Source organism: Tenrec ecaudatus, chromosome 4, assembly GCF_050624435.1.
Source record: "Tenrec ecaudatus isolate mTenEca1 chromosome 4, mTenEca1.hap1, whole genome shotgun sequence".
In the NCBI taxonomy this organism is placed as follows: Eukaryota; Metazoa; Chordata; class Mammalia; order Afrosoricida; family Tenrecidae; genus Tenrec; species Tenrec ecaudatus.
Window position 1 is genome coordinate 184621893 of NC_134533.1, and position 11659 is coordinate 184633551.

At 39.6% G+C, this 11659-nt stretch overlaps 1 pseudogene; it reads left to right on the forward strand.

Annotated features, from left to right (window-relative positions):
* Positions 1-2125: 2125 nt before the first annotated feature.
* On the forward strand, positions 2126-4434 carry LOC142446135 (transcription factor Spi-C pseudogene; annotated as a pseudogene).
* The last annotated feature ends 7225 nt before the right edge of the window (positions 4435-11659 follow it).

The window sequence follows — 11659 nt, forward strand, 5'->3', positions numbered from 1 at the left end:
TTTTAAAATATTTTTTCCAACTTGTGTTTTGCCTTTTCTAGAACTTCATATAAATTTACTGATTTTTTAAAACATCTGGTCTCTTTTACTTGGCATCATGTTTCCAATATCACCCATGCTTTCACAGGAACCAGGAGTTTATCCCTATTTTTTTTGTGTGTGAGTAACTGGCCATGTTTGCTTATTCATTCCCCTGCTGGTGGACAGTTGGACTTGTCCAATGGATCCATAAAATGAAAAATCTGCCAGGCAATGAATGTTTTGATTTGTGTGTGTGTGTGTGTTGAAGTATAATTTCCTTTATTCATCCATGGAAAAAATGTAGAAGACTTTGAGTTTCAAATCTAAAATGAATCTGTCTGGCTCCAGACTTTGTGGCTGTTGGGTAAGGGAGAAGATGATGTGCCAACAGCCTCACAGAACTGAGAGAACCGCTCTCTGGGCTAAACAGTGGGGGGTATCCTCCTAGGAAAGAGCTGTAAACTCAGTTGTAGCTGTCATGGAAGGGTGACTAACTCCTTGCACAGCACTTGGGCTGTTAAAATGCTCCTGTAATGCCTACCAGGGAGATTCTGGCATTGTGTGGGTAAACAGATCAGTGGTTCTGATCAGTTACAATCTCCTTTTCAGCTGCCTCTCTCCCAGTCTAAAGCACATAAGATCGTCATCGTTTGCTAATGAGAGCACAGCACTAAAGCCTCTCTTTCGTGCGTCTAATTCCTTGTGTGTGCGTCTAATTTGACCTTCAGGGATGTAGCAAATGAGTCCATTAACATTCACTCGATCCATTTATCTTGTACCGGCTGTGTGCTGAAGACTACACAGAGCTCCAGAGTTTCCTAGCAGGTCACAGAGAGAAAGTGAGGTGCTGTCGACCACAGAACACTGGAGCTGTTGGAAAGCGTGAGTCCGTGTCCTGCTCTTCTACTTAAATATCCGTGAGAACTTGGGCACCTTGCCAACCCAGAACTTGTGCCCTTTACTCATGGGTAGGGGGTTCAAAACCTCTTGTGTCATAATTTAAGTCATGAAAATAAAACTGAGTCCTAAAAATAATGTAGACATTCAGTTCAGAATAATAGCTACCCTATGTATAATAGAATGCAGCATGGCCTGAGCCTGCTTTCATAAGCATGAGGGGATTGAACATACCATGGTTTAGGGAGGTGCACCTTAGTCCTCAAAATGACATCCTTACTCTTTAGCACTTAAAGTTGACCTTGTGTAGCGGAATTGCCTAATGCAATATGGCGTTTAATTTCTTGATTGCGACTCCATGGGTATTGATTGTGGATCCAAGTAAAATGCAAGCTTTGACTTCAATCCGTCCTTTTTTTATCATGATGTTGTCTACTGGTCCAGTTAGACCTTTACATTGAAGGCTGTTGTCTTTGGTCTTCATCAGTAAGTGATTTGTGTCCTCTTGACTTTCAGTAAGCAAGGTTGTGTCATCTGGGTGTAAAATAAAAAATGCACGGGCATAGAGTTGATTCTGACTCATAGCATACCTATATGGGAAGAGAGCAGAACTGCCCCTGTGGGTTTCTGATTATTGCCAACCTTTACAGGGATTGAAAGTCTCATCTGTCTACCACAGAGCAGCTGGTGGGTTTGAACTGCTGACCTGCTATTAACAGCACAACTCATAATCCGCTGTGACATCATAGCAGGTTATTAAAAAGTCTTCCTCCAATCTTGATGTCTCATTTTTCTTCATACAGTCCAGCTTCTCAGATTGTTTTCTCACTATAAAAACTGAGTAACTATTGTTTTAGGGCTCAAAAGTGACCCGAATCCCAAGATAATTTAAGGAGAGCATGTATTACATCTTAAATAGGACAAGCACAGGAAAAAGACAAGGACAAAAGATACATCAATTAGATGGGGGAGACCGTTAGCATGAAGCAAAAATGGTGTCCAAAGATTCATAGTCACGCAGTTGCTTAAATAAGGCATGAAGCACAAAGAACATTGCCACAAATTCACGATTGGCGACAGATCAACACATCACATTTACAGGTGGAACTATATAAGCGAGAATAGGAACATGAGTGGGCACATCCATTATGCAAGATGGAGAGCTTACAAAACTGGTCCAGGGCTTTCCAATGAAGGTAGTTGGGGCATGACCAATAGGGTGTATGACTCAAGACTATGCAAACCCCAGCACTGCCCACAGTCGGGCGATGTCCATCGAGGACACCCAGGTAAGCCCCTAAGAGAAACTGCCTTTCCCTGGACTAGCCGGAGAATATATAGAGGTCATCCACTTTCAAATGCACTCTACTTGGAAGCTAGATTATTTATATCAATACATAAGTCACAGAAGGAATTCAAGGGAGATGTAATCCACTTGGAGTTCTCTGCAGATAAATTTGGGTTTTCGCTGTCATCCACAGCCTTCTGCAATTGGGATGCCCAGAATTTAAGCTCTAAGACAGCATGATGAGAGGATTCTGCCCTGACACACGTTGTAGTGTTGTAGTTGCTGTTGTTGGGTGCCCCTAGTCAGTTCCACACCACGTGGCCCAGTGTGTACAATGGGAAACAGCACGGCCAGGCCTGAACTGTCCTCCCAAGACCTGGCGTTCTGGGCTATACATTTCTTGACTCTACTTAAGTCATTCGCTTTGTTTTTCCAGGTGTTGAAGTTCTCAATTGTCATTTCAAGGGGAATGAATAAAAGCTTTCCTGGATCCTCCCCCTGTTGACTTTACTTAGTTTCAGTTTCCATGTATGTCACACGCGTCCAAGAGCCAGAGCCACAGAGGAGTTTTTATCTGTTCAGTCCCTTGACGGGTTTTGATATCAATGTGTACGGTTGTTTGTCACGTTCTACTGAGTCGCTTCACATTCATGGGCATGTCATGTACGACAGAAGGAAACACTGCCCGGTCCTGCGATATTCGCACAGTTGTCCTTTTATTTGAGCCCGATGTTGCAGCTACTATGTCAATCCCTTGCCATGGCAGCCCGTCCTCCGTTTTGCTGCCCTTCCACTCAAGGATAATATCCTTCTCCAGGGACCGGTCTCATACAACTCTTATCACAATGCATACATAAATACATTGTGGCAATCACATTTGTACATGTGTTGCTCTCATCATTCACAAAGCATTTGCCTTCTACTTGAGCCCTTGGTATCAGCTCCTAAGGAGCACTCTGGTCACAAAGATTGGTGTGTCCCTTGGCAGTCTCTGGTACTTTCAATGCTCTTCACAAGAACCACATTTTAAATGCATTGATTCTGCTTCAGTTTTCCTTATTCAATGTCTGACTTTCCCAGGCATATGAGGTCATTGAAAATACCATAACTGTGTCAGAAGCACTTCAATCCTCAAAGTAACATCCTTGCATTTTCAACACTTTAAAGTGGCCCTTTGTAGCAGATTTACCCAATGCAATGTGTCATTGATCTTTTCATTGCTGTTTGGATGAGCATTGATTGTGGATCCAATTAAGCCATAACCCTTGGCAACCTAAATGATGGCAACCTAAATTGTATGTATATATATATATATATATATATATATATATATATATATATATATATATACGCCTGTGTGTGTGCATATCTTCAAAAATAGTGGTTTGTCACATAATGAGCTGAAAGAGATATTGATGTATGATTCAGAGAAAGGCAAAGTTCCTTCTACCTGGTGCCTATAGGTGCTAGACAGTATTCTAAAAGATATAATCATTCCATTTATAGCTTATATTGACCAAAACAAACTTGGAAAAGCATTTGAAGATGCTTTTAAGGTACTGAGGTACTATTCAGCTAGCAACCTTCAATACTCCCCAGACTACAATTATTACCTGGTTTCATCAACCATGGATCTCAGTTCCTCAAGAGTGTTGCCTGCAGAGGATCCGGTCCCTAACTGTGGAACCATCAACAGCCATGCTGGAGACTGCTATTTTGAAGGAAGTTAGGCATCTATTGCTGAAGACTATCACTGAAGCCCAGCTAGTGCAACCTGCTGCTCTCCGGCAAAAGCGCAGAGAAAGGGAGGAAAAAGCTTTGGCTGTTTGAATATCTTCATGAATCGCTGTGTAACAATGAGATAACGTCTTATATTGCATGAGTAAATAAAAGCAAGCACAGCTTTCAGTTTGTATCCAAAATTAAAGAATGACTTGCAGAACTTTAAGGGAAAAGCAAAGGCAACCGGGAGACCATGGCTTACCGGATGTGGTCAGGGCATTGAGGAATTGAGGAAATACTGGGGAAAATCATTAAGATCTGGAGAAAGCTAACTAATCACTTCAGTGAGGTCATTCTCCAAAGTCTTTCTCCATCTTATCCTTGGGGAAAGAGATCTACTCACAGTACATCCAATATTATCAAGAATATCTCTGCTTGAATCACTGGAATATAAGTTATAATCACCACCTGCCAACCACCAACAGCAAAGTCATCCTGATTCCTAGTCAGATGCTCATGTTTAGTGGTTTCCTGGTATCAGAAACATCTACAGCTATAGGGCTTTTTGTCTTAAAGAGAATACTGGAAAGAGAGAGAGAGAGAGAACGAACCAGTTAACGTGTTGCCATCTTTTCCAAAATAGCATACAACCTATACTAATGTCAATGGAACTTTTTCCCAGTGAAACATTACAAGGACCACCTCTTTTTTGAAGATAAAGACCAAATGACCTTGCTCTGCCTACTCCCTATACATCTACTTCCTTCTAGATTGACAGTGTCAAAAGGGGTGATTTGATTAATGGATGGATTTAAACATTATTTCTCTATCATACACTCTGGCAAAAAAAAATTAATCCAATATATACCTGGTGGTTTTATTGACCGACCAAAAATAGTCTGCATATTACAGTCATGTTTTCATCATTCAAGATGAGTTCTCATGTCACCCTAGTTCAGGGCTTTAAAACTTTAGCAGAGGATAAGATGGTTGCACAACATGATGAGCAGAACCTGTGCCACTGCGTTGCAGGTTTAAAATCTGCTGAAATGGCAATTGTTATGTTATATATTTTTGTATTGCAATCAAAATTGCAATTAAGGTTATTTTTAAAGTAATTCAAAATAAATACTTTCCTAGACAAAAATAAAATTAAATAAACATTATCATCCATGAACAATAGGTCTATTAAATAATTATCCACATCGCTCCAAAAGAGAATATGAGAAGACAAAGAAGGGAAGAGAAGCTGGGTCGCTGGAAATATAACAAGCAGAATGGAAATAGTGAGAACACTGGTCATTGTGAAACTTGTACTAATACCTGAGACAATTTGTATAAAATTTAGTAAAAGGGAACCTATTCAAAAACAGTCTCCCAAGGAGAAAATAATTGGCCAACATCTTAAATATCTGCAGAGCTGTGAATTAATATGGCTCTTCCAGCTATAGTTTTTGTAAGCCCCAATAAATGAGTGGGCGGAACAATGTAGATTGGGTGTTTTTACTCTTTGCATGATAGGAAAGAAGACTCTGGAGGAAATGGATTGGATGCATGGCTGCAGCAATGGGATCAAGCCTAAGAACAGTTGTGCGGATGGTGCAGGACCTGCAGTGTTTTGTTCTGTTGTGCATAAGGTTGCTATGGGTCAGAACCAACTTGATGGCACCTCACAACAGCATGATGGATCTTGGCAAAAGGAGGCTGGAGGAAGATGTTGATAGAGTTATATGATTGAGCCTTGTTTTCTGAGTGGTTGTTAACAGGGTTAATTGTGATTGTACAAACTTAGAACTATACTATGGGTTTGGTCAATTTTACCATTGCTGGCTGTACAATGAGCCATCTCAGCTATGGGATAATATCACTATCATCAGCAATAAAAAGATCCAGAAGTGGAGTGTATCTTTTGGACACTGAGATTCCTGAACCCTGACCCTCCTCAATCCAAGAGACAGAGAGCGATGATAGAAGAGAAGTGGCTGAGAAGTTGTAAAGAAACAGAACTAAGAGTAAGAGTACACAACACCATAGCAGGCTTTCCAGACAACAGAGCAAGTAAGCCTGAGAGCCGTTCATCAAAAGGCTAGTTTTCAGGTGGGGTGTCTCCAGGAACTTAATTGGGGGAGTTAGGTGCTCAAATGTAAGTCCCATACAAGTTTTCAAACCTAAACAAGCATCGGGATGAGAACTGAGGTTAGTTGGCAGTTGTTAACAGCTATGTTAACATATGCTTGGCAGGTTATGTAGCATTTAGTTTTTAAGACACTAGTGATATTGTGCTAAATTATTTGGTAAGGACAGGCTGGAACATTGCCACTTGAGTGCAACAAGTGCTGAATGCCTTGCACAATCATGACCCAGTCACCTCTGGGTGGTCCCACACAATAGAGATGACATTTATATTCCTCATAATTGCAAACTCCTACTAGGTGCTCAATAAATGCATATTGAGTCAATGAAGATTTTTCTGCCTTTAAGGATTTTATCAAAACCTCTGCTGCAAGAGAGCACGACTATTTATAAGGTAGAAGGTTCGGAATTCTTGGGGAGCACTGGCTCAAAGCCCTGAGTCATATGATCATTTAAAAATCAGTGAGATTGCTTTCCCTCATAGCTCATAATATTGCCAGCTGTGGCTTGTGAGGTGGAAAGGGTATTGGGAATGATTAGGGAAAGGGAAAGTTTACCAAAAGGTAGCCCTCGAGAGTTTACCATCTATTGGAGGCATCTCATGCGTGGAACGGCAAGTCCAATAAATTACAGGAAGACATTCCTTCTCCAAAGTCTGAATTAGGACTATTTAGCTGTGTACCTTCCCCTTTAATCACTTGGTCTCTGCCCTTATCACTCTTTTATTGGAATCGATCCAATTCCAGCGTCGAATGGAGTAGAAAAGCAGGGTTTGGATCAGAGAGTCATGACCACTACCAACAGCAACAAGACAACAAGGTTTAAATGATACGTCTCCCAAACATGCTTTTTTATTTTGTAGAAATGTATACTCAATTTAACTCTTAAATAATTTCTAACTAATAAATTGTCTCACTCACCTTGCTTCCTATCAAAATTACATAGGTTGTTTATCTTTTTACCTCATGCTACATTCTCTCGTATTCATTGACCTACCAAAAGATGAAAAGAAAACAGTCCAATTGATAGTTGGGTACTGCAAAAACTACTCCTAGGCCAATAGACTCTTGCATCTCTTCTACACTTGCACCAGGATTCAGTTCTGTTATGCAGTCTTGAAACAACAAGCGCAGCTTTCCTAAGTGGAATCATGCTGCTTCCTGTAAACTTTGATTTCTTGTTCCCTCCAGACCCAATAATCCCCTTTAGCCCTTTCCTGAGTGTCTTGCTGAGTAAATTAAAGAGCAAATTGAGTGGCTGTCTTATTTGATTTCCTCAGGAGTTAGTGTAATGACAGATAGGTTATCTAAATGTGCAAATAGCTTAAAAAGAAGAGATTTGATTTATTTCAAAGATTCTCTTTCTGGTTCACTTCATATAATAGCATTAACCAAAATGCTGACCAAACATGCTTCTGAAAGTAAAAGTCATAAAGCATTTTCCCAATTAAAAAGGGACTGAAATAAAATTGCCAGCACTTAGAGGCAGGAAAAGGGTCAGTGTCATCCAGTACAGTAACTCACGGTGTCAACCTCCTACCACGGACATCCTCCCCATGCTAGATCATCCCTAACAATAATAATTTTCTATTTTAATTATAGATTGACAGGTGATAGTGATAGTTGTAAATTGCTTAAATATAATATGTCTTAGATTATATAAATACTAGCTTATATGGTGAAATCTGTCCAAACTGAATTACAATATTATTTACAGGAGTATTAGTAACTAAACAGAATTAAAATTCTGTTCCTTTAAATCTTTTCTCCTCCTATTCCTTGAATTTCCACTTCATTCTCAAAATAATTATTGATAAAAGTTCACAAATACTACTTACTAAAATAGTGTATGTATAAACCAGAAAATTTGACAAAATCATTAAGAATAAGAAACACCCACGACAACCCAAACAACATGTGTTCCTAGCATATTGTGGCATTTACTTGAGTGAAGAGGTGGAGTCCAGCCTGGCAATCAGCTAGGCCTCCGTGTGGGCATGGTCTTCTCCTGAGGACTCTGGGAACGCCTGTCTCTGTCCCTAGAGAGGGGACACATAATCTCTCTTCTTCACAGCTTGTTGACAAGCCACATGGAACCACACTGATGGCAGCCAGAGCCCTGGGGATACGTTCACTGTCATTGAATCCACAAGACTTACCACCCACCAGTTTGTGATCTTCCTGCATGCAGCATCATTACATGTGGTGTGTGAGTCTGAAGAGGATTTCATGGGCTAATATCAGACTTATGGGCTAATATTGAACTTCTGGACTTGATCAGGAGTGAGCTGGGCTATTTTATTGATGCATAATTACTTCTTGATATGAATCCCTCTCTTACACACATGTATGAGTATGTCTGGATTTGCTACTCTAGTCAACCCATACTAACACATCTGCAGCAGAAACCACACGAAGCGAAATATCATTGTAATTGATAATAAATAATAACAATTCTGACCAGAGTCCATTAGAAGGTTCACAAATTTAATTCACACAGACTTTTAACCTCTTAAACTATGTCGGTACATGTCAGCTGTACTTGCCTAAAACGCTTGTGGTGTTACAGCTAACTACTGGGGTATTTTATTTTTAAAAGAATACATTTCTGCTGCAATACTACACAGACATTGTATAGACTGTCATTTCAGTGTCACCCCCTCTAGCTGTGCCAACCACCGTCAACCATTTTCTGTGCATCTCTCTAATGATGTCTCACCTAGGACAAATGCCTTTTACTCCAATGTCAGTTATGGACATGTTTTAGATTAGGTTAAAGCAGCAATATTTTTGTGTTCCCCTTGTGTAGGAAACTCATACTCCTTTGACTTCCTCTCTCAAAATTGCTATTTTCCTTTCCTTCACTCCCTAGTCATGCCCTTCCTAGCAACCGACAGAGTAAAACTGACAAGGTTTAGCACATGTGTCTATTGGAAACCTCTTTGGTAGTGTGTGTGTGTGTGTGTGTGTGTTTAATGAAAGTGTATAGGAGGAAAAAAAAAGATATGATAGCAAATTTCTTAAATGAAAATATACCAAATATTTCAGGGACTCAAAAGTCTTTCAGTGACTTGTATTCTTTATTTTGATAAATTCTGTGTTTCTTACTAACATATTTCAATTAACATTTATTTTCAGAGACCTGTAATTCACTATGAAAGACTGAAAAATACACAAGACTTTCAACCACAATAAATATTTTTCATTAGCTCTTGTTAGCAGGTAGTTACCAAGGATTCCAGAAAGCAACAGGGTTTAATTGGCGTGAATATGATAGAAACCAGGCTTTGAGGTAGCCATGACTAGTTCCCAGTATTGTGATTATAGAATTTCTTTGGACAGTATTATGTACTTTTGGAACACTCCTTTTTTTTTAGATACTTTTTTTTTCTTCTCAAAGCTCTCCATTATTTATCTTTTTTTATAAATCATTTTATTGGGGCTCATACAACTCATTACAATCCATACATACATCAATTGAGTAAAGCACCCTTATACTTTCGTTGCCCTCATCATTCTCAAATTTTGCCTTCCACCTGGGTTCCTGGAATCAGCTCATTATCATTTTTCCCTCCCCATCCCTCCCCACTCCCCACCTCCTTCCTCCCTCATGAACCCTTAATAATTTATAAATTATTATTTTACACTGCCCAGCATCTCCCTTCACCTTCAACTTTCCTGTTGTCCATCCCCCAGAGAGGAGGTTATATGTAGATCCCCGAGATCGGTTCCCGGTTTCTACATCCCCTTCCCACTCTCACCGTTGGCCCTGAGAGGTTCGTCTGTCCTAGATTCCCTGTTTCCAGATCCCAAATGCACTGTGCATCCTCTTGTCTAACCAGGTTTGTAAGGCAGAAATGCACCTTGCTCAGCTAAACGGTCATTCCATTATACCCACCTTCCCAACATGATCGTTGAAGACAGACGTGTGCACAAGCAAATGTGGTAAAGAAAGCTGATGGTGCCCGGCTATCAAAAAGATATAGTGTCTGGGATCTAAAACGTTTGAAGGCTAACAAGCGACCATCTAGCTCAGAAACAACAAAGCCCACAGAGAGGAAGCACATAAGCTTAAGTGAACACAAGGTGTTGAAGGCATCAGGTAGCAGACATCAAACAAAGAACAAAAACATTGTACTATAACTCTTTCAAGTTATGGAAACTGTCCCTTTCAAAATCCCATTCAGGTTTTGGGCTCATTTGCAATGTTACACCCTAGTCTAAGAACAAGTAGTTCTAACCATGTGACCATGGTCAATACTTGCCTCATGAAGTGACTGCTGAGGATATGCATACTATAGCAAAGTGAGAGTGTCTGGGGTCTTATAACTTGTCTTAAAGCAAACAGCCATCAAAGTGAAATGTCAGCTAAATTCCATTTGGAAGGAGCATACTAGCTCATGTGATCTAAGGATTAGAAAGGATATAATCCAAGATCAGAGGAAGGAATTAAATTTTGAGCAGGCTTTGGATGACAGTGAAAGGCTAAAATCTATTTTCAGTGTCCCCATGCAGATTAAGCTCCATTGAATTCCCTCAGACCACTGAGCAGGAATGTGAATAGCCATGTCCTTAGAGTACACTGGAAAATACATTATTGCAGATAAAAGTTAAATTAAATTTCAATGTACTTATCATTTGTTTCATCTTTTAACCCATTTTAAAGTTGTTCTAATGTCTAGTATCTTCCATTGTATCTTAGATTGAGGTATTTCTGTGTTTTATTTTATTGACATTGTTGCAGGTGGGAGGGTTGTACATTTTTAATATGCAAACCAAGGATAGATAAAGCTATAGAGGCAGTAATTATATTAATAGTCCCTTAGAATTATGCTAAAGCAAGTTGAGAAGTAATCGGGACCTAATAATAATATGTACAAGAATAAAGAAAATGTTCTAAAATTGATTGTGGTGATGATTGCGCAACTCTTCTTACTATATTTAAAATATGGAATTGTAAGATATGTGAATTATATGTCAATAAGACTCAAAATGTTTTAACCAATTCAAATAACAGTTACTATAATGCATCCATTGGCCCCCTTAATATACATACACCTAGTAGACAAATTCCTAGGGGTTAAATAATCAAAATGATAAGTGATGGAAATGATTCTAATAAAATAATTATATATTGTGTTAGATAGGGTTCTCTAGAGAAACAAAACCAAGACAGTTATGTATAGATAAATAGATGATTGATAGATAGATAGATAGATAGATAGAGCATGAAAGAATATAACAGCTAATTAGTCCACACAGCTATACAGAGGTCTCAGTTCAACTCACTTCCATGAAACAGTTAATATACTAGAAGTTCTTTAATTCACGAGGGTTGCTTGGTTCAGGAAGCAGACAGCTGAGTCTTCCCTATAGCAATGCAAGCCGTTGGGCCAGAAGCAGCAGACAACAGGGTGGATCACCAGCATCAGTCAGATGACAGAATCCAGCAGTTCCAAACTCAAGCAATGTACACACCAGCAGTGTGGCGAAGCAGGTCTCGAAGGAACCTCAAGTTGTAGTGACATAATCCACAGGTTGGGTGTCCCACAGGTAATGTAACTCTCAAATTAAGGCAGAGAACTCGCTAAGGCAGCTG